The 21,301-nt window shown below is 47.2% G+C and overlaps 1 protein-coding gene and 1 long non-coding RNA gene across 3 annotated transcripts in view; both read right to left on the bottom strand.

Moving 5' to 3' along the window:
• Positions 1-11,775, bottom strand: part of LOC135976583 (uncharacterized) — a 42,069-nt gene extending 30,294 nt beyond the window's left edge. The window contains exon 1 of the long non-coding RNA XR_010593836.1: positions 11,427-11,775. This is a non-coding gene — a long non-coding RNA (uncharacterized LOC135976583). The remainder of the gene's footprint in view (positions 1-11,426) is intronic.
• Positions 1-21,301, bottom strand: part of LSAMP (limbic system associated membrane protein) — a 1,358,048-nt gene that overhangs the window by 1,267,369 nt on the left and 69,378 nt on the right. The gene's annotated exons all lie outside the window — the stretch shown is intronic.

Genomic DNA, 21,301 nt, shown 5'->3' with positions numbered 1-21,301 from the left:
AGACTGGTGGGAAGAGAAGAATTAGCATCCAGGTAAATACCAGCTCCCTGCCAGTCAGCCCACTTGGCCACCTGGCTAAAGAGCTGCAGCTGTTCCTCAATTAACAGCCTCAGCTTTCCTGTCCCTGGCATGCTCCACAATAACAAATACTCACCCTGTTCACCTTTACCTCCTCCCCCATCGCCCTCACCCCTTTTCCCTCCCTTCATCTCCATGCACTGCTTTTCTACATCTGCTCTGTAGGACAGTCTCTCTTTTACTCAATATTCTGCTCTCTCTTTCTGACACCTGGTACCAAAACACTGGGTGCAAATAAATTGCACAGTACTGAATTCTTAAACATGGCTGTAGGAGGAACCTAGAATCCAGAGTCCTCAGATCCTAACCTGCCAATAGGATTTCAGCTTCACATTGAATTAATATACAAGCCTCAGGAGACCTGGGTTCTATTCCTAATTCTGCCATGCACTTGCTGTGTGACCACAGGCAAGTCACTTCAAAGGCACCGTGATCAGTTTCCCTACCTGTAAAATGGGGGCAAGAATATTGACCCGCACCACAAGGGTATTTTGAAGGACAAATCGGTGAATGTGTGAGAGATGTTCAGACACTGGTACAGTGACAGGAGCCCTAGAGAAGAATCTACCATTAAAAATCTGTTTTTCTCTCAACACACGTTAATATCAGCTCATCCCCATCTGTTCCAGTCTAGAAGACATGGGCCTGTGACAGTAGGAAACTGGGAGCTTGAGACTGGCTTTACTCCCACCCTTTTCATTCTGGGCTGTCTTCTCCTCGCAAGCATATTCCCTATTTCCCTTAGGGAAACTCCCATTTCTCTCAATATTGGCCACAGCTTGGTGCTGTCAGCCCTTGCTGACTCACTGGTAAGATGAGCAAGAGCCCTACATTCTTCCCCAAACTCAGCTCACCCACAGAGCAGTCACCATGAGGAGCCATCAGACTAATCTCAAAATCTGACATTGGGCAATTTGGTTCATATCAGTACCCACAAGTTCAAATGCTTTGTGGAGCTAACTTGTCTGAGCTATCCCGACCTCGTGGGCCTGCCAAACTACCCTGGAAACCTCAGCAGTAGCAAACATCTAATGAGGTGCCCCAGCTGTTCTCCCCTGGTTGAGTCCTATGAAAACAGCCTCCTTCATAGTAACACTGCACTGCCGTTCCCTACCCCAGCAGGAACCAAAAAACAAAACATGAAAAATAACGTAGGGTGAGGAGGATTCACTCAGCATTATTGAAGGTTGAGATCTGGGTAAGGGTTGACAAGGGATTTTATTTTCTCCAAACTGATTCACCCATCTGTAGCCATCAGCACATTAGCCTTGAATCTGCTCCAGGAGCTAAGAACTGATTACAGTCCATTAAAATGAACAAATATCCCTGTCCCCTGGGAGGCCTCCCTTGAAAGCTAAGGGCTTGTCTACACATGGAAATTTACCAAAACAGCTATTCTGGAATCAGTGTCTACACAGGAGCTTATACTGAAATAACTATTCTGGAATAACTATCCTAGAACAGCTAGTCCAATACATTTCCAAGCATAGACAAGATTAAACAGAGGAGAATATATATACTGTCCCCATACAGAATGGCTAGACAGAACCTTCAGCTTCCCTCCAGGTGAGATCAGTGGCTGGGGGCAAGATGAGGGCATTGCTGAGAGTTAGCAGTTGTGCAGATTAGGGATTTTTGCACTGGTGTAGCCAGATGACTATGTAGCTACATTGATGCATGTGCCTCACATAGACACAGACACTCTGCTATGGTAAGGGCTTGCATCAGATATGAAGTGCAGATTTGGGGAGCTGGAAAGACAGACTTCAGGAAAGTTATGCCAGGACTGAATCTGGCCCATATTATTCACCAAGGCATTCAGTGCTGAGAGTGCATTCTCTTTATTTTTTCCTTCAATCAGGGTGAAGGTAACAACAAAAAGCATAGAAGTAGAGACACAATAAAAAAAAAGGGACAGATAGTCAAAAAAAGCACAAAAAGTGGAAAGGATTACAATGAGGTGAGACTGGAACAAGGAAAGGAGAGAACGAGAAAGGAGAATGGAAATTTGATGATGAGAGATAAAGTAGAAGAAAAACAGGGAAAGAAGAGAGAAGCTGAGAAAGATGTAGAAAGCTCTGCCCTTTGGATTCGAATAAAGACAACTACATCTCTGTGGCGCACCAATGACATGAAGTTTCTGCCTCATGTGGATTTCCAGACACCATCTCTAACCTTCTCCCTTCAGCTTAGGGCATGGGACCACTGGAATAACTTCAGCAAGCATGAGAGATGCCAGCACAGCCTCTTGCAGGTACCCATCCTTCTGCGTAACGCTCACTCTCTCATAGGAGAGGGCAAGAACAGCAGTGACACACTCCAATGTTGTTCAGAGAGATACTGAGAAATACAGATTAAGCCTGAGGGTCTCAGGTGGAGGGAGCATTATCCAAAACCAAACTAATTATTTGGTGGATTGAGGCCACTGGCTGGGTCTGCGGCGCTAGCAGATGGACAGGAATGCATTAGAGCCCTTTTTCAGGGTGGGCTGCATAACGTGAACATCTGTCAGCTACAAACAGGAATATGGTCCAGGCCCACTTGGTCCCAAAAGTGTAAGCATCACACCCTGCCTGTATCTGACTCACAGAAACCAAACCTGCCTTGAAAACTTTTCCCCTATGCCAAAAGCAAACGCCTAGGATTTGAATGAACGCAGAAGGGTGGAACTAGCTGGTTGACTCAGGTGGTGGTGGGGTTAGGTAGTGGCTTACAGAAACTTTCACTACTAGGTCATGGGTTTGAATTCAGCTCCTATCATTGGGGAATGAAAGTCATTATCTGGCAGCTTCTGTGTGAAGCGAGTTTTGTGGGTTTCAGTCAGCTATTGTCATCCCAAAAAACTCACTAGTGGCACTACAGAACAAGGAGTAATGGTCTCAAGTTGCAGTGGGGGAGGTTTAGGTTGGATATTAGGAAAAACTTTTTCACTAGGAGGGTGGTGAAGCACTGGAATGGGTTACCTAGGGAGGTGGTGGAACCTCCTTCCTTAAAAGGTTTTTAAAGTCAGGCTTGACAAAGACCTGGCTGGGATGATTTAGTTGGGGATTGGTCCTGCTTTGAGCAGGGGGTTGGACTAGATGACCTCCTGAGGTCCCTTCCAACCCTAATATTTAATGATTAAATGTAGGGAAGGATGAACAGATTCTGGTAAACTAGAATTAGAGCAACAGCAAAGCAAGTTGGCAGGAAGGGGGAAACTCCCACATAACGAGTCCTGGGGAAGGAATCGTCAGAGAAAATTCTGAGTCCTTCGACAAAGTAAATTAAATAACCCTGGACACACACATCCTGGTAGAAGTTTGCGATACCTATTAATGAAGCAAATCTTCCTCATACCCCTGTAAGAAGGGCTTTAAATATTCCCAGTGGGGCAGATTCTGCAATCCTTATGTGACAAACACATGGCTGCTTGTATAGCAACAGATTCTCAGTGGGGAATCTCACATGCAGGGGCGGCTCTATGTTTTTTGCCACCCCAAGCACGGCAGTCAGGCAGCCTTCGGGGGCTCACCTGCGGGCGGTCCGCTGGTCATGCGGATTCGGCGGCGTTTCTGCGGGTGATCTGCCGGTCCCGTGCCTTCGGCGTACCCGCCGCCGAATTGCCACCGAAGCCGCAGAAACACCGCTGGTGGCTGCCTGACTGCTGCCCTCATAGTGACCGGCAGGCCGCCCCCCCCCCCGGCTTGCTGCCTCAGGCAGACGCTTGCTGCACTGGTGCCTGGAGCCGCCCCTGCTCACATGGCTTCCAACAGCATACACAGAGGCCTCTACCACTTGAGCTAGTGGAGTTCTCCCTTTTGCTGCAAGTAGCAGTCTGTTATAGTTGCAGGGGACAGCCACTAGAGGGAGACCAAGATCACATGCACTACACGGGTATGTTACACTTGCTCAGGTACTCGCTCTTAAAGTCAAGAGTTTTACCTGAGCAGGAACTGCAGAATTTGGCTCAGCATCAGGGAGAATCCAGTACAAATGAGATCCCTTGTCACACATACCTGATGGGTACAGGAGCAACAATATGCTACATCAGCTGCTGACACTATTCGAGGAACACAGGGTTTTAAACTCAGTTGGCTCTTCCAATAATTAGTAAGGAGGAGACTATCTTCTCCTTGTAAAAGCCTGGGACACTGGGCTAGAGGGGGAGGTAGGCAGAGGGAGTTTATCTGGTTTGGCACACACACAAGTGGCTGTTGCAAGTCCTTGCAGCAGCTTACGTTCCATTTTCAGCACCTCCCGTCACCTAGCTGTCCGGCTCACGGTGCGTCTCCTTCTCCCTGAATTCCAGGGACAGCCATTTCCCCAGAGGGCCCAGACACATCACAAACTTGTAGCAACCTGAACGACAAGGCAGAAAGGGACTGTCTGAAAGTGACAAATGGAATTAGCCTGGTGTTATGCAGGGCAGCAGCCAGAGCCAGCACTGCTATTTACAAGGGGCTTGTCTTGTAAATGGCACATCTCCCCACATCCCATGGGTCTTCTCTCTAGCAACGGATGTAGTGTTACAGCAAAGGTGGGTAATTAATCTGCCATCACACCACCTGTCTGTACTCCCTCCCCACCACGAGCGACATGCTGAAGGCTGAGCAGAGCTTAGTGCTGCCACCTATTGGTGTTTGTCTTGCCTTGCTGGAAGCTTAGACATTTAGGTCATGGTGACGCTGTGCCAGGCTGAGTAACCACCACCCAGTGCAATGGCTCCATGAAAAGAAAAAAAAAATGCAGACATTATCAGCCCTGAAGTCAATTCAGAGCTCTGTGCCCATACAATGTAAGCCAGCTTTGTAGGGCACAAGAGGGGTAGGTGAAATTAACTCGGTGTGTGATATTTGTGGATTAATGGTAACTTTCCCCTGGGGCAAAGGGGCACTCCTCCCACTGTGAGTTGTAACATATATTGACATATATGGCAGGAAGTGCTTGAGATTTCCATGTAAATCTACTTCCTACTTTGAAGCTCCACAGGTCAGGATAGAGGTGGGTATTGAGAGCAGGACTGGAATAACGGTGTGTGGGGGTGGGGGTGGGGGAAGAGGTCAGGAGTGAGGGGCACAGGCAGAGCTGTGCACAAGTTGTTTGCACAGCCCCTGCCTGCAGCCACTGATATAAGTCCCTCACTTTAGTAAACATCAAAACCCTGCCCTAATAAAGCAGCTAAAAAGAAAGCTATCCTTTGTTCTTTAAAGCTGACCTTTCCCTTTTCACAGCACAGTTAGATCCCTTACAAGATTTGGTATGTTCAAGACATTTAAAAAAAAATTTTTTTTTTTAAACCAAAACACGCTCTGCATCGCCGCTTCCACTAATCGTACCGACAGTGGCGATCAATGCCTTTAAAGGAGATTTGTGGAAACCACAAAGAGCCAAATGCTGCCACTATGGAGATAAATGCCCCTTCAGTTCCCCAGCTGCAGCTCACCACAACACGCTTCCTTGGGGAAGGTTTTATTTCATATCCAGGTTATTACTCTGATGGGGCACAGGTTCAGTATTGACTCGGGGAGGGGGGGAAGGGAGCACTCACCTTCAGACCCAGGCTTTATCACTCAGATAAAAGAAGTTCACTTCCAGCATTGCAGTACCCTCTATTACCATGCTGGGGTATGAATTCAAGCAAGCAACAGTATATTGATTACATACCCATATTGTACATACACACACACACACACACACACACACACACACACACACACACGGCAGATAAGTGGAAGTCATTTCCAAGTGATAGCACCCTGCATGGAACTTGTAGGAAAGTGCCCGGGGTGCAGGAGGGGAGAGTTACTGTGGAGGAAGCAACCAGATCTCATGAGTGCACATGGCTGGAATACTAGCTGCAGTTGCAGCATCTCTGTAAGTAGTAATCTTAATAACTTAATAGAGAGTCATTTTAGTTTTAAAAACATGGAGTCCTTTCATGTTACTATCCAGTATGTGGTATATGAAACAAGGAAGCAGCAGTCCGTCTAGGAGACCCACAGCAAGGAAGAGAGTGTGATTAAAAGGCAAACAAAATAGCACCAAGAAAAAGAGCAAATAAGCAGAGTGGAAGGACGCTCACCCCCGGGAATGCTGGATTTCCAGACAGAAAACCTTGCACACGCATGGAAGCAGTGGTAGCAAGAATTCAATCTCTATACAGAGCTGATCATGGGGGATAAAGATGAGTGGGGTGGGGGAATGTAGATAAATCTTTTCTACTACTTCACTGGGAAAAAAAGACAAGAAATGAGTGAGACACTGTTGCCAGGAATAGTGCTTGAAACACTAACAGTTGATAAAGATGTCTGGTGAGTACAGTGACCCCAAACAGAATGAGACTGTAGAGAGAGAATAGCGTTTTAACTGAAGTCAAGAAGCAGAAGAGGGAATAATATTTATGCTGCAGAGCTGAGAACTCCATGTGTCACTTCAGAGACACCAAAGATTTCTTAATTAAAGACAGGATTGTTTGTAGGACTTGTGATTCCAGCTTACAGGAAAGATTGTTGGAAGAATCAGAGACTTAACCCTAGAGAAATGACTCTAAATAAGAAGGGCAGCTGAACTGTCCAAGTAAGGATCCAAACGACAGCCACTGGTGCAGAATAAGTACACTGGCTCCAACCAAAGGCACCAGGGCAGAGACAGATGGACTGAGAACATGGTAGCATGGTCAGCATACTATGGAAAGCACGAAAAGCAGAGAGAAAAAGTGCCCAGCCTATGAGCAGCTGTACAAAGGGTAAGGAATCACTTTATTTCCCAAAAGGTCACAGCTACCTGAGGAACTAAAAAAAGCAGCAATACATGCAATGATTACGGATGTAGAGATTCCCATTGAAGGAGGAGACTATCTGCAGGGTAACTTAAACAGATCCAAAGACTCTCAACATACGTGCAGTACAGAAGGCTGACAGCCATTCAATTGCCATATTTGCAACTATGCTCTTAGATCAAAAATGAATTTGATTCCAGCTGGATTGTGGAGCCAGCTCTAATGTAATCTCAGCAAACACTCATAAGCAGCAATATTAGACTAGAGAAGTGTGAAGGTACTAGTGACATACAATTAAACCAGTCTGAGGCCAGTAGGCAAATGCACTATGTCAATAAAAACCCCACAAACCAAGAGGCATAATGCTTGGAGTTTATAGTAGTTCATACACAAGAGTACCAACCACTTCTGGACAACAGGGCAGTACAAGCCATGGATGTGATCACAGTACAACACCCATATATCCTTCATTTGAGAGACGAGGGGGAACAGTCACCATGGGCCCTGTCCAGCACTCTAATAGAATATAACAACATATTTCAAGGAGATTGGTGGACATTGAGAGGGCACGCTGAAGCTTGAAATAGATCCCCATATGTGCAGCCTTCGGTTCATGGAATTCTATTAGCCCTGGTGGAGTCACTGAAGAAGGAACAGGCAAGCCTGCAAAGCAGTTGTCATTAGACCCATTGAGACTAGCACACAGTGGATTAGTAGTCCACTAGTAGTGATGAGAAACCTTCAGGTAAATAGAAGATCTGCATTGACCCAAAACCACTGAACAGAGCATTGGAAAAAAAAGTCACAACCCATTTCCAACAACTGAGGACTTACTACCAGATTTATCCAGGGCAAGGTGATCACTGTTTGTAATGTCACGAATGGGTTTTGGCATATTCAGCTACCTCACCACCATCCAGCCACCTCATCACCTTTGCCACACACCTTTTGGGAGGTATTGTTTCATACCAACACCTATGGGCATCAGCCAAGCCCCAGAGATGTTCCACTGTAAATGGAACAGGGCACTAGAGGGACTTGAAGGCAGCAAGATTGTAGCTGAAGATGTCAAGGAAGAGACCATCTGGACCATGATACTAAGCTGTAACAAGTTCTAAGCATGTTCTGGCAGCGGGGTATCAGACTGAATGCTGACAAACTGAAGTGGAAGAGAACTGAAGTCCTCTACATCAAACATCTGATGACTTCTGAGGGACTCCAGCAGGAACCTGAGAAACTGACCACCACTAAGGAAATATCCAGACCAAAGAATCTAAAGATAGGGACAGCCAACTATCTTTTCTAGATGCTTTGCACACTTGTCAGAAGCCTGTGAGCCCTTGAGACAGTCACTGCACAACAATGCAGCGTGGGAATGGTCAGAGACCCAAGAACAAGCATTTGAGAGAGTAAAGAAAATCATAAGCAAAGCACCACTCCTAAAGTATTACCAACTCTGTGGAGCAGCTAGAGTAACTGCGGGATGCCTCAGAGGCGGCCTAGGAGCTGCACTGTTGTAAAGCCAGCTGTCCATAGCATTTGCTAGTAGAGCCCTGACCGATCACAAAGAGAATATGGTCAGATAGAAAAGGAGCAACTGGTTGTGGTCTTTGGAACGGACCGATTTCATCAGTTCTCCTTCGGGCACAAGGTGAACGTGCAGTCTGATCACAAGCATTAAAAAGTGTTAAAAAGAAGCCACTACTGAGTGCACCCAAGTGAATACAATAGATATTACTGAGACTGTAGGCCTATGATGCGAGGATAAGTTACCGCCTAGGAAAGTCAGTACTGGTGGCAGATCCACTGAGCAGGCTCTGTGGAACAGGAGAATTAGCATGTTGATAGACTACTATCTTTGCATCTCTGATGGGAGGCTCCAAGAAATCCAACAGAGCATTGAACAGGATGGGGTGCTGTAGGCAGTCAAATGATTCATACTCCAAGGTTGGCCAGATTGCATGGAGCAACTGCCACGGGAGGTTGCCCCCTACTAACCGGTGAAGGATGAGCTGTGTGTGCACAAGAGGAAGCAGAGTAGTAATCCCAGCAGATTTCCGGTGACATCATGAAAAGGTTACACATTTCCCCTCAGGGATAGTGGCATACCTGAGGTGAGTGTTCTCTAATACAGTGATGTGCAAACGGGGGAGGGAGACTTAGGGGGGTGCAAGAGGTTCTCTGGGGCGGGGGACGCAAAGCAAGTCCCCAGCTCTGAAGGCAGCACCACCGCTAGGCAGCAGCATAGAAGTAAGGGTGTCAATACACCATATACTTCTGCTGGCAGCGGCACTGCCTTCAGAGCTAGGCAGCCAGAGAGTGGTGGCTACTGTCCAGGGCGTTCTTATGGTTTGTTGCGTGGGACATGTGGGGGGAGGAGGGACATGTGTGTGTGTGTGGGGAGGGGGACAGGGACACAGGTACACATGCCCCCCCTGATTTTTTGGTTGCACCCCTCCAAGCCAGGGTGGTCCACTGAGTTGAGTCGGGGAGGAAGGTGGAGCTCCCTCCCCAACCACTGCCGCTCCAGGCCAGCCCCCAGATTGGCTCCCTGCTGGCACTGGGCTAGCTCAGACCACCTGGCATTGCCACTCTCCCCCCCGAAACATTCCTCCATGCTCCCCTAAGGATCCCAGTCCCTGAGGGGAATGACAAATGGTACGGGAGGCATGACTGTAAAAGTTTGCACATCACCGCTCTAATGGCCAGGCCTGAATGCCCAACTGACAGCATACGTGGACCAGTGCAAGGAGTACAGTGACAGACACTACCACCAGATAAAATCCTGGCAAGAGGTCAGAATAGACCTGTCCATTTTTAATGACAGGAACTACATTATTACTCCAATTTGTGAGCGGTGGGTTAATTGGAGGACACTCAAGCAAGAGCTGATCAGAGAATCTGTGGGCGCATTTTATACGGTATGCCATACCTGAAATGCTGAGCTCAGATAATGGCCACAGAATTCAAACCACTGCAGCAGAATTCAAATGATTCAACACCAGAGGGGGATTTGACATCTCCCCCGGGTATCCACAAAGCAACAGGAAGGCAGAGTTGGCAGTAAAGACAGCCAAGAGACTGATGGAAAAGACAAAAAAACAGACAGGAAGTGATCCCTACCTGGCAGTGTTAGACATCACAATACAACCTCCCAAGGACTAGATAGTCGACCAGCAGAGACCGATGGACCCGAGAACAAAGACTCTGCTTGTCATGTGGGGTAGTCTGCAGCAGCTCAGCGAAGGAGCAACAGACAGTACACAGAAGCAGTTAAGAGAATGCCAAACTAAGCAGGCAGCCCGCTACAATAAAGGAGCCAAGGTCCCGATGCCACTATACACAGTTGTGCAGGTCTGGGTATAACCACACAAAGCAATGGCAAAAAGACAACAGTACAAACTGCAGTTGGACACAGGTCATTGGAGGTAGCTATAGTCTCAGGACAGTAGTGCAGATGAAACTAAAGACAACTATAGAGTAGTGGCAGACAGCTGGCACACTCAGACAGAACAGGCCCAGGCCAAGACCAGCAGGACTTAGAAAGACCTTCAGACATCAGCTGGACTGACATAGGAGAGTTGGAAGAATTAGGCATATGAGAGGACCAAGAGGCCCTGAAACAGCCTAAGCCAGGAGGAGCAGCAACATCAAGATGGCAGTAGCTGAGTCCCTGAAGCATGGGTTGTAGCCAGCAAGCAAGACAGCTAGAGAAAAGCAGATCATGACCCCTCCCCCCCAATCCAAACATCAAATATCCCAGTTTCCCTGCTCCCATGTTTTAGCTGGTAACATCAGCCAGCTCTGAAGTGTCTGGGCTGAGCCTGGGAATGGTCAGGAGTTGGGGAACCCCAGTTGTTCATGGGATGAGCTTGTGTGCCCACTCCCCCTGTGGCCTGGAGGAAGACCAAGCAGCAGGGCTTGAACGTTTGTTCCAACTAGGGTGACCAGATGTCCCGATTTTATAGGGACAGTCCCGATATTTGGGGCTTTTTCTTGTATAGATGTCTATTACCCTCCACCCCCTGTCCCGATTTTTCACACTTGCTGTCTGGTCACCCTAGTTCCAACACTTACTTGCCTAAGAACTAAGCTTACCAGTCCAGGTGCAAAATACATACCACACATGCCTTACAAAAGCCACACCCACTGAGCCATACAGATTTCATTTCCATGGACACATCTACATCTTGCCCCACCCAAAATCAAGTCCCTCCAGAAGAAATTGATGCTGCCCCTTGGTCATTTCTCTCTCCCATCAAAATAGATTGATTGGTGAGCTAAGCAATCACTGTGCTCTCACCAAATCCAGTCATCCACTCTTGACACAAACAAATCCATTTTGCCCTCCCCACAGAATAAATCAGTTCTGTAACCAGTCCATTCTACCCCCTTCCTGTCCATTTTGGCCTGCCCTGAAAAGCAATCCTGTCCCCCAATCAGTTCTGCCTCCCCAAACACATGAATACATCTGTCTCCTCAACACAACCAGTCCTATGCATCCCAAGCAGTTCTGCTTCCCCAAAGTTTTGTTTCCAACAGCCAAATCATTTCCCTGATCTTGCTACTCTGCTGTTGCCCCTCCTACCAATTCACACGAAGTCCTCAGCCTCTCAGTTCCTCCTCTCCACCTTGAGACTCTGCTTCTGGGTCCAACTTCTATCCTCTCAAAGAAGCCATGACTCAGCACTATACTGCTCCTCCCTCCACTACTTAAGAAGAACTAGCAACAGCTGAGTTGCCCTGGTTTCTGCCTCCTTCTCCCAGCCCTAGAAAAAGCCAGCAGCTGCCTGGGCAAAATTCTTACTGGTATAACTACATATTAGTGAATGCCCCCTTCTGAACCTGGAGTCCCCACCATCAGAGGTTTTTCAGCCTGTGTGAATCCGACCTAGATACAACAAATGGCTGCAGTAAACATTTCAAAGACTGTCTAAAACACTCCTAAAATAGTCTGCATGTGCCATATGGCGAATACATGATGGTGTGATGCAATATCAAATTTTTATTGGCTGTATAATTCCACTCATCCCCAGTTCATGCTGCTCAAACCTTTATACTAAAGTTGAGGAAGAAGTTTTGATAAGTTTGAGGGGCAATAGGAAAAGATAAAGAGACAAATGAACAAGTGGGGGGGCGGGGAGACCCATCTCTAGGCATTTGCTCTCTTGCATGCAGTGGTAAAACTAAGAGAAGGGAGAAAGAAACCCCAAATAAATCAAGAGTTTGAAATTTCAAAGTGTTCTGTTTCTATGAAAAAATGGGGAGCGGAATTTTCATTAAAAAGTTATTGGTTTTTAAATTAGGTCTTCCACATGGGAAGAAAAGCTTGGGCATCTTTGCATCTTCACATTTTCCTAAGGCCTCAGCTAACTGGGAAGATAGGTACCTTTCCTTCTTTCTCTTCCTTCCACCACCTGTCCTACCTTTTGTTCCCTTCTCTGTATCTGTCACTTATTTCTGATTTCTCCTGTCCTCTGTGGTTGGTCAGAACTCATCAATTATTGCAAACAAACTAGGACCCTGTTTTCAGAGGAAAGAATGTGTGTGTGTGTTGTGTGTTTGAGACAGAGACACACACACACACACACATATATTCACTCGTGGGAGATATTGGTAACACACCCACCCACCCACTTGGGAGATATTGGTAGAAACTAAAGATAGTCTGAAGATGCAAAATCTGAATCCAGATTTCACACAACCCAAGGTTTGGATTTTTAGTTCACTCCATCGTGAAGATAAAAGCCATTTTGGAAAATTTTTCCACCAGCTCTGTTTACTACCTGAAATTCAGTACACCATCCTAATCGATGTAGGGAAATAGCAGAAAGGGAGGGAGCTGAGGAAAGAGAGGAGCTCACAGAGCCCTCTCTTTCTCACTCTGTCTTCTGCTGACTGCTTGCAAGTGTAACACAATTTTACTTTTTATTCTTTTCTCTTCAGCAGCCTATGTCCACCCCACCCATCTCCTAATGAGAGTTCTCTATTGCTCATCATAACCCTTCCATGGTATAACTCATGGAAGGCTCTTGCCTCTTCCGTTAGCACTGTGTAACCTGTCCTAGACTTGCACCTCAGCTCTACGATGTTATTTCATGTAGTGGCCAGAAGCTGAGGGCAAGAGCAGGTCACATGAAGAATTTGAAAGGTTCCCACTTGCCAGATGCTGAGTGGCACTGGCTCCCAACTTCAGCTCTAATCATTAGGGCAGTGAAGAGTGGCATTGTCTATCCCTCCTTCCTGTCAATAGAGAGAGATGCTTAGCTAATTCTATGCTTTTTATTTTTCTCCCCTTCATTAAATATTCTCCCCTTTCTCTCTATATTTTCTTATCTCTTTGCTCCTCCCTCTAGCCCTTTACTCCAGGGTTTTGGGCTGTTGGAACCCCAGGGAGAGCAGGATTTAAGATCGACTGACTCTCCCTGAATTCAGAGGAGCGCTCTAGAGAGAATGGCTCCCCCCTCCCACAGCAATGGAGGGCAGCCCAAGAGAGGGGGAAAGGTAGATGCTGAGACTCAACAACTGGTTAACAGCTCCTGATTCTCTGCTCCAGTGCCAATTCAGATTAGAGCAACCTGGAAGCTGCTCTTACTTGCATCAGCTGCCTATTCTCCCCCAGCCAGAGCAGCACAAAGGGAGAAGAAAAAGGCAGGAAATCTGCCCGAAAATATTGACTGTGGCCCCTTGAACATACTATTGTATGTTCAGCCCTCTGGCTGAAAAAGCTGGACACCACAGGCCAAGCAGAATGGGGCTCCAGACTCAGCTGGACTTTCTAAGCACTACCATAAATATACATCTCATCTGCACATTAAATTACCATGATCAGGCATGTGAATCTGGTAGATGCATAGCTGGCTATCAGCATGCACAAATAAGCAGTTGCTATACTTATATGTGCAAACATGGTGTGTGATTGCACACACATCTGTTAGAAAATCAGATCTGTATGCCAACAGAACGCAAACCTGCACCTTCTCTGCATTTAGGAATTAGGACCTACTGATGGAAGTCGGTAAGAGAGAACACTAGAACTTCAAACTCCAGTCCCAGACTTTTCATGACTTTTAGGTCTTTTTCCCCTTTCTTTTATTTAATAACAAAATTAATAAGTGGAATATTCTGTGGTAGCTTTGAAAAACTTAATTTAAATACAAAACCAGAGTGCCGCAAGTTAATTAATTCAGTCCTGGGCTTGCACTGCTGCCAAATTGCACACTTCAAAACCGCACAGCCAGAGAACTTTAGGTGCCTTCTGAGAATGCCTGAGGAGAAGGGTGAGGGGGGAAAAAAAGACCCATGAAGGCAAAGTCTTGTTTGAGTGGAGGGGAGCAAGAAGGAATAGGAAGTTTCAATTAATCTGTGATTGATTTAACACTTAAGCACAATAGGTAGGTGGAAGTGTTATTAGCATTTATTTAATTATTTAGAAGCTTTTGAAGGGAATATAGAGTAGGTCAGCCAAGCCAAGATGAGCAAGGCATTGATGCCCATCAATAAAGAATAGCTAGCTTGAGGAATAGAAGGATAGCACACCACTGGGGTCCTGTGGGTCAAGGCTTCAAGGGAGCGAAATCAAAGCACACAGGGCAAAAATATGCCTTTGGATATGTGCACAAGGTATCTATTGACTTCAATGGGCACCCTGCAGACACATATCCAAGGGCAGAATTTGGCCTGCAGGAAGGAAACAGACAAGAGGCATCCGATCCTGATCCCACTGAAGTAAAACTTCTGAGGAAGCAGGATTGATTCCTATATGTTTCTTAGATGAATTTTGACATACCTAAGTAGCTATGTTAGACAGAAAATATATGTGAGGAGGGTTGGCGGAATTAGGCATTAGAAATGCTCTTCAAACATATTTAACTTCTTAATGTCATAGGATGACATCCATGTCACAGTCTGGAAAAGAGGAGGTAGGGCAGAGGAAATAGGCCAGGTCTTATAGCCTGTTTTGAAAAAAATATGGTGACCATTATCTATTATTAATAATCATCATCATCATGTTCATTACATAACTTAAGGGTCAACCAAGAGTGGGGGCCCCATTGTGCTAGTTATCACAACACACACACACAGTGTAGCGCATGGTCCCTACCCCAAAGAGCTTACGATCTAAATAGACGAGACAGACAGGGTGCGAGAAGTGGTGTAACACACAAGCAGAGTGGACAACATGATGGCAGCAAACAATTTGGTAGATCCATGATTTTTGGGATGGCGTGAGGTGGGGAGGTTTACTTAGAAGGGGATCAGCTAAATGGAAAGAAAAAAAGGAAAGGGGGGAGGGAGACAGGGCAGGGGAGAAGGTGAGAAGGGCAGGTGTGGCATGAACAGACTATGGGGAAGGGGGAAAGATTGGAGCAAACAATCAATCAGCACAAGGCAGAGAAAGTCCATTAAAAACTATAGAAAGTTTAGATCACTTGATGATTACCTGTTCTCTTCATTGCCTCTGGGACACCTTGCATTGGTCACTGTCGGAAGACGGGATACTGGGCTAGACGGACCTTTGGTCTGACCCAGTATGGCCATTCTTATGTAAAGTTCTTGGCCGTCTAGAGGTCCCTGTTTTGGCCCCTATCAGGTGGAGTCTCTAGCTGGCTCCAACCTCTCTGCGGTTTTCTCCTGGGCCACATGTCGGGAGGCAGCGCCTAAGCCTTAGTGCCCCCAGAGTAGAAGTGGGGTCTCCCCTGCACAAAATCTAGTCAATATCCATTTTACCCATTGTACATCCATGGGAAACATTCCCCATCAAAATCAGTAAAGCCACCATGTTATCCTCTTTCTAGTGCCTACTTAAAACTTGCCCCTGCTGTAATGCATCCAGAAACCTACCATCTGATAATTATTAGGCAGGTAGCAAATGCTGCTGCTAGTGACTGGCTTACTATATTTAGCAATTGTACATGTAGTTAGTAAATGTACTTACTGTTCCTTTGTTCTCCCTAGTCCCTGCCCACCTGTTTGTCTCACCCATCTGTTACTTCTTGAGGTTTTATTTGGATTATAAGCCTCTTTTACTGTGTGTTTGTTGAACTTCTACCAGACATGGGGGAGTTTGACTTCAAGATCACGCCACATGTCATTGGAAAAGTAACATCCTAAATTTACAATAAAGTCTTGACCTTTGACATCTTAGGTTTGGCCTATCATCTTGAATGGTCTAATACGAACTCCTCTGAGACTGTTAGGAACTGAAGGTTGGGCCGGATGTCATTGAAAGGCCCTATCCACTAGATTTACAATAAAAGTCTCAGATTTGACCAATGACCTTGATATAATAATGGTTTGGGCCCCCTCCTCCTTGAAATGACACCTGGGCCAGTACATGAGCTAAGATTGGCCAAAGTCCTGGATTATATGTGGGAGTGCCTCAGTCTCCTTTCTCTCCCATTTATTTCTCAGCTTCCATCCTCATGCTCTGTGTTTAGTAGAGTCACCTCCTACTGCCTCCAAAGCCTATTAGTGCCACTCCAAGCATTGGCAAGAGCAGATAGCCAGATTGTGACCCAAGGCCTTATACAACTTCAGGGGCTGAGCTTATTGACTTCATATAGATTGCAACGCTGGGAACAAGGGACTTGATCTTGGCGCTGGCCTTGTACACCTTTTGTAACACTGGATGGCCTGGTTTTTAGTGTAGTCAGCAGTCCTTCCACGATGGCTTAGTTCAGAGTAAGACTTAGGGAGACCTTGCATAGTGACATTGGGCAACGCAAGATGTATTGGGCACTCAGGACACCAGAGAGCAGAGAGAACCACAGAGCCTGCGTCGAGCAGCTTCACTGAGCAGTTCACTTCATATTCATTACAACCCAGACCAGTGGCTTCTCCTCCACGAAGAACACTACAGTTTCCATGACAGAAAAGCTAATTGTACCAAAATTCATTTACAATATGTATGTGTCATTATTTACAGGCTTTTCTATGGCATTCCTTAGTGTGGTATCCAAATGGCTGACAAACCTGTATGAAGTTATCTCCCTAACACCCTTGCAAGTTACTGTCATCCCCACTGTAGAGATGAGGAACTGAGGCACAGAACGATTAAGTGACTTGCCCAAGGTTCCAGGAAATTTGTCATGGAGCCTAGAAAAAAACCAAGATCTCCTAAACCCCTGTGCTTTGCCTTCACTCCCAGACCATCCTCCATCCTTATGAATGACATTGTTATATACTGCAATTAGGAGAAAGTAGCAAGTTCTATTCTAGGAACTTCTAATCAGCAACAAGGACTGCAATTCTAACACACTCCAATTAGTATGGAAACACATCATTGTGCTCTAGCACCACCTAGCAGACTCCCAAGACAGTGCACATCACCACACATTCCAGATAATTAATGGAGTATCTCTAACCCCCAGAGACACTGCCTCATTGTAGGTAGTCAAGGCCTCTGGAATGCTCAACCAACCAACCAAGAAGTGCTAATCTTAAAAAAAAGATTTAGAAGCTTATTTTAAAAAAAATGTCTTGGCATTGCAATGTTTTGGGCAGTTTTGTCCATGTGAAGTATTACATAGATGCTTTGTTACAACACCTAGGATGCTATGGGAAATAGATTAGTTGCCATTACGTAATTAAAACATATCATCAGTAGAGCTGGGCACAGGCACCCCTGACCTCGGGGAGCAGATCAATTCAGATCAGGATCTGAGCTTTGCAGCTCAGCCCCATCCCTAATGATCCATGCTAGTATTTTATTTGCTTATTTGTTAGTTTATTGCAACTACCTCCTGCTGTAGGAATGTTACACACATTTAAAGGCACACATTTTAGAACAGGGCATTAAACAAAAACACTAGTCCATCACACAGTTCTGATGTCAATATATGGCCACCATTGCAGAGATCATCATGCCTCTATACCCTGACCCATCTTACCCAAAAGAAAAGGATAGCCATGATGAGGTACCAAGCACCTAGAGACAAACACTATTTTCATCAGCAGACATTGCAACGGCAAAATTTGGATCTGGATCCAAAGTTCATCACAGTCTGGGAGTGTTTGATCTGGACTTTTGGTTTGGACCCATTGCTAGGTAATTCCCGCTTTCCTTCAGAAGTCCAGCTAGGATAGGAAAGCAACAGGTACACTGGCAGAGATCACAACTAGAGATGGAGATATGTGTGAAGAAGGCCAGTGTTGGTACAACAGGAATCCTGCTTAGGATCTTGAGCAGCATGTGGGGCAACATGATCTAATGTTCTCAGCATGGACATGGGATCTTGAGCCTCCTGAATGCCATTCCCAGCTATGTCAATGACTCCACTGAGACACCTTGAATGAGTCCCTGCTCTCGGACTCCATTTCCCCACCTGTAAAAGGGAACGATTCTGACCTACTTTGCGGATTGGGGGAGGGCTGAGAGATTTAATTTTTACGCTGAATGTGTAAAGCATAAAATGTATTATATTATTGGTCTCCACAGAATCATAGAAATCAAGGGCTGGAAGGGACCTCAAGAGGTAATCTAGTCCAGCCCTCCCTGCTCTGAGGCAGAGAACCAAGAAAACCCAAACCATCCATGCAGGGCTGGTGCAAGGAAGTTTCGCGCCCTAGGCCCTTGCGCCCCCTCCCCCAGCAGCTCCCCACCCCAGCTCACCTCTGCTCCGCCTCCTGCCCGAGCATGCCACCCCCAGTCTAATTCTCTTCTCCTCCCAGGCTTGCGGCGCCAAACAGCTGATTGGTGCTGCAAGCCTGGAAGGCGGGAGAAGTGGAGCAATGATGGCGTGCTCGGGGAGGGGGCGTAGCAGAGGTGAGCTGGGGTGGGGAGCCTGTGGCAGCTCCCCCCGCCCCCGTCCTGAGGCACCCCCACGGCAGCTCCCCACCCCCCTGGCCCGGGGAGCCGTGCAGCAGCTCCCCACCCCAGCTCACCTCTGCTCTGCCTCCTCCCCGAGCACGCCGCCCCCGTTCTAATTCTCCTGCCCTCCCAGGCTTGTGGCGCCAAACAGCTGATTGGCGCCGCAAGCCTGGGAGGCAGGAGAAGTGGAGCGGCTGCTGCGCTGGGAGAGGGAGTCTGAGCCACACGTGTCAGCGCGCCGGCGGCAGCCCAGCCCAGGAAGGCTGTTAAAAAAAATTGGGGGCACCGCTTTTTGGCACCCGCAAATCTTGGCGCCCTAGGCAACCGTCTAGTTTGCCTTAATGGTAGCACCAGCCCTGCATCCCTGGCAGGTATTTGAACAGCCTGTTCTTAAAAATCGGCTACAACAGGGATTCCACGTTTGAATGCAGAGTCTGAAAAGTGTCAGTGAAAAAGGAGCCAGAGAATTGAACTAAGAGCTCTAAAATAGGAAAAGAGCGTAAAAAAAATCACAAATCAAAATGCTTTAGCCTCCCAAGGCAAGGACAAGAAGCAGTTAAGAAGGGATTTCACTTAAGCACAGAGAAGAAAATCTTCAGAGATACAAATCATGACTACTGATTATTCTGTTTTCCTTCTGCCACAGATAATGGGATAAGTGGGCATGCATGGAAATCACAGAAAGGAGGAATTCTGAAGAGATGAAAGCCTTTCACACAGCAGCTCCATTAGACCATTTTCAATTGTGCCTCCTGTTGGGAGAAGCTGGGAGTGCTCTATGTCAGGGAGGCTGGAAACAGAATCGCTGTGAGCTCTCCCCCGGCCACTATCCCCTACATTTGTTCCCTCTGGAAGAGGCTGGGACTGGAATAGTTGTGAGTCACTCTCACAGCCAGTGCTCCTGCCCCGTTCCACACAGTGACTCCTGGAGGCAGAGGCTGGGACCAGCATTGCAGTGAGCATCTCCTGCTCTCTCACAAGAGACAGCATGGGCTGAATAAAGCAGCACATCACTGCCCTGGGTTAGCCAGCGTCAAATGCTCATTCACTGATGTGCAAAACTGAAATCTCTGTAAGGCTCCCTTTTTATTCTCCCCTCCCCCGCCCTCAGTCTCTCTCACACACACACACACTCTTGCTTTTTGGATGTTGCCATGGAAACTGCATCTAGTTTCCATTCTCTCTGTTTTCCTCATGTCCCTGCTCAGAAGCAGAGGAGAGAGACATTGATCAGTGATGCAATGAGACAGCCCCTAGGGAGCAAGGGAGACCTGCAGCAGGGAGCAGGGCGCATCCCCAGGACACTGGATCACAAGCCACTTTCTTGGTGGAGATGGGTCCATGTTCCCTTTGAGAGAGTTTAATTAAAAACCAGTGGGGACCAGCCCCTTTGAGACACTGCGCCGCTGTGGGGTCCTGGAATTCCCCCCCTCGGGTGGCTCATCGGGAGGCTGGGGCAACCCAGCAACGGCCCTATATGCCTGGAAGGCTGATGCTACTAAAAAACTGGAGGTTTCATTGAGTAGCTGTTTCTCTTTTAGATTTTTAAAAGCTGGGGCCATTCCCTGCTCCTGCTATTCAGTAAGGCCCGGGCCTAAACGGACAACGGGCACCTTTCCTAGAAGAATTACCCTAGCCCCAGCACCACATTCCCCGGAGCATCTCCTGCTGTGCGCTGCTGGGACAGCAGCATCCGTGAGCCCCCACACATCCAGCTTCCCCAGGTTCTGCAACTCTTCCCCTTTTAAAAGCTGGAACTGGAGTAGCCCAGAGCTGTTTATCCCTGTGTTACTGCTACCTGACGGAAGCGATTATCCCTACTGACGTGGGTCTTCCCATTATGAAGAGTAGCAAGGGCAGAAAAAAACGTCAGACTGCAAATGAATGTAGGGTGGCAAAATGAAAAGAGGAGCCTATGCAGGGACAAGGCAGTCTCTAGGGAAGGGGTAAACAGGCTGTGCGGCAGGGCGATGGGGGCAGGCGGGAGAAGAGTCTGACTGCTGGTTAATTGGTGCTTATTGCTGGCAGATCAGACCCCTCCTCCCACCCCTCCAAGGGAGCATCACCTCTGAGCTCACTGATGTGCCAAGGAGCCCTCTGACAGCTCTCTATTAATTAACTTCATGCCAATACAAATTTTATTTAAAGTTAAAAAATCCAATTCACATTGATCCACCTTCATCGCTCCATCCGGATAAAGTCATGTGCTGCCAATCAATGGCCGCTCAGCTTTACCTGACGGGGCCACAGCTCCTCACTGCCAAGGAGAGCAACATTCCTGAAGTCAGAATTGAGAAAGCCATCTTGGTACCTCTGCCCCTCTAGAGCCCCTTCTGCTGCCCACAGGGAGGGGCTGTCCCTGGTCCTCTGCCCCCCCAACCCTCTTTATCCCCCACAGGGAGGGGCTGCCCTATGCCCCCCCCCAAGCCCCTTCTATCCCCCAGGGGGAGGGACTCTCTCTATACTCCTCTCCCCTCTGTCCCACACTGGGAAGGAACCACCTTTGCAGCTCTCACTAGAGCAGACTGGGTTAAATTAAACTGTAGGATAACTCTATTGAGTTCACTGGAGACACACCAACAATGAATTGGGCCCTCTGTGTGCAGCCCTTTGACAAGATTTTCTGGATTTCTCACTGAACAATTGTCAGT

Source organism: Chrysemys picta, chromosome 1 (assembly GCF_011386835.1).
Source record: "Chrysemys picta bellii isolate R12L10 chromosome 1, ASM1138683v2, whole genome shotgun sequence".
NCBI lineage: Eukaryota > Metazoa > Chordata > Testudines > Emydidae > Chrysemys > Chrysemys picta.
The sequence above is the reverse complement of the archived record's forward strand: the minus strand, read 5'-3'. Positions and strand labels throughout refer to the sequence as shown.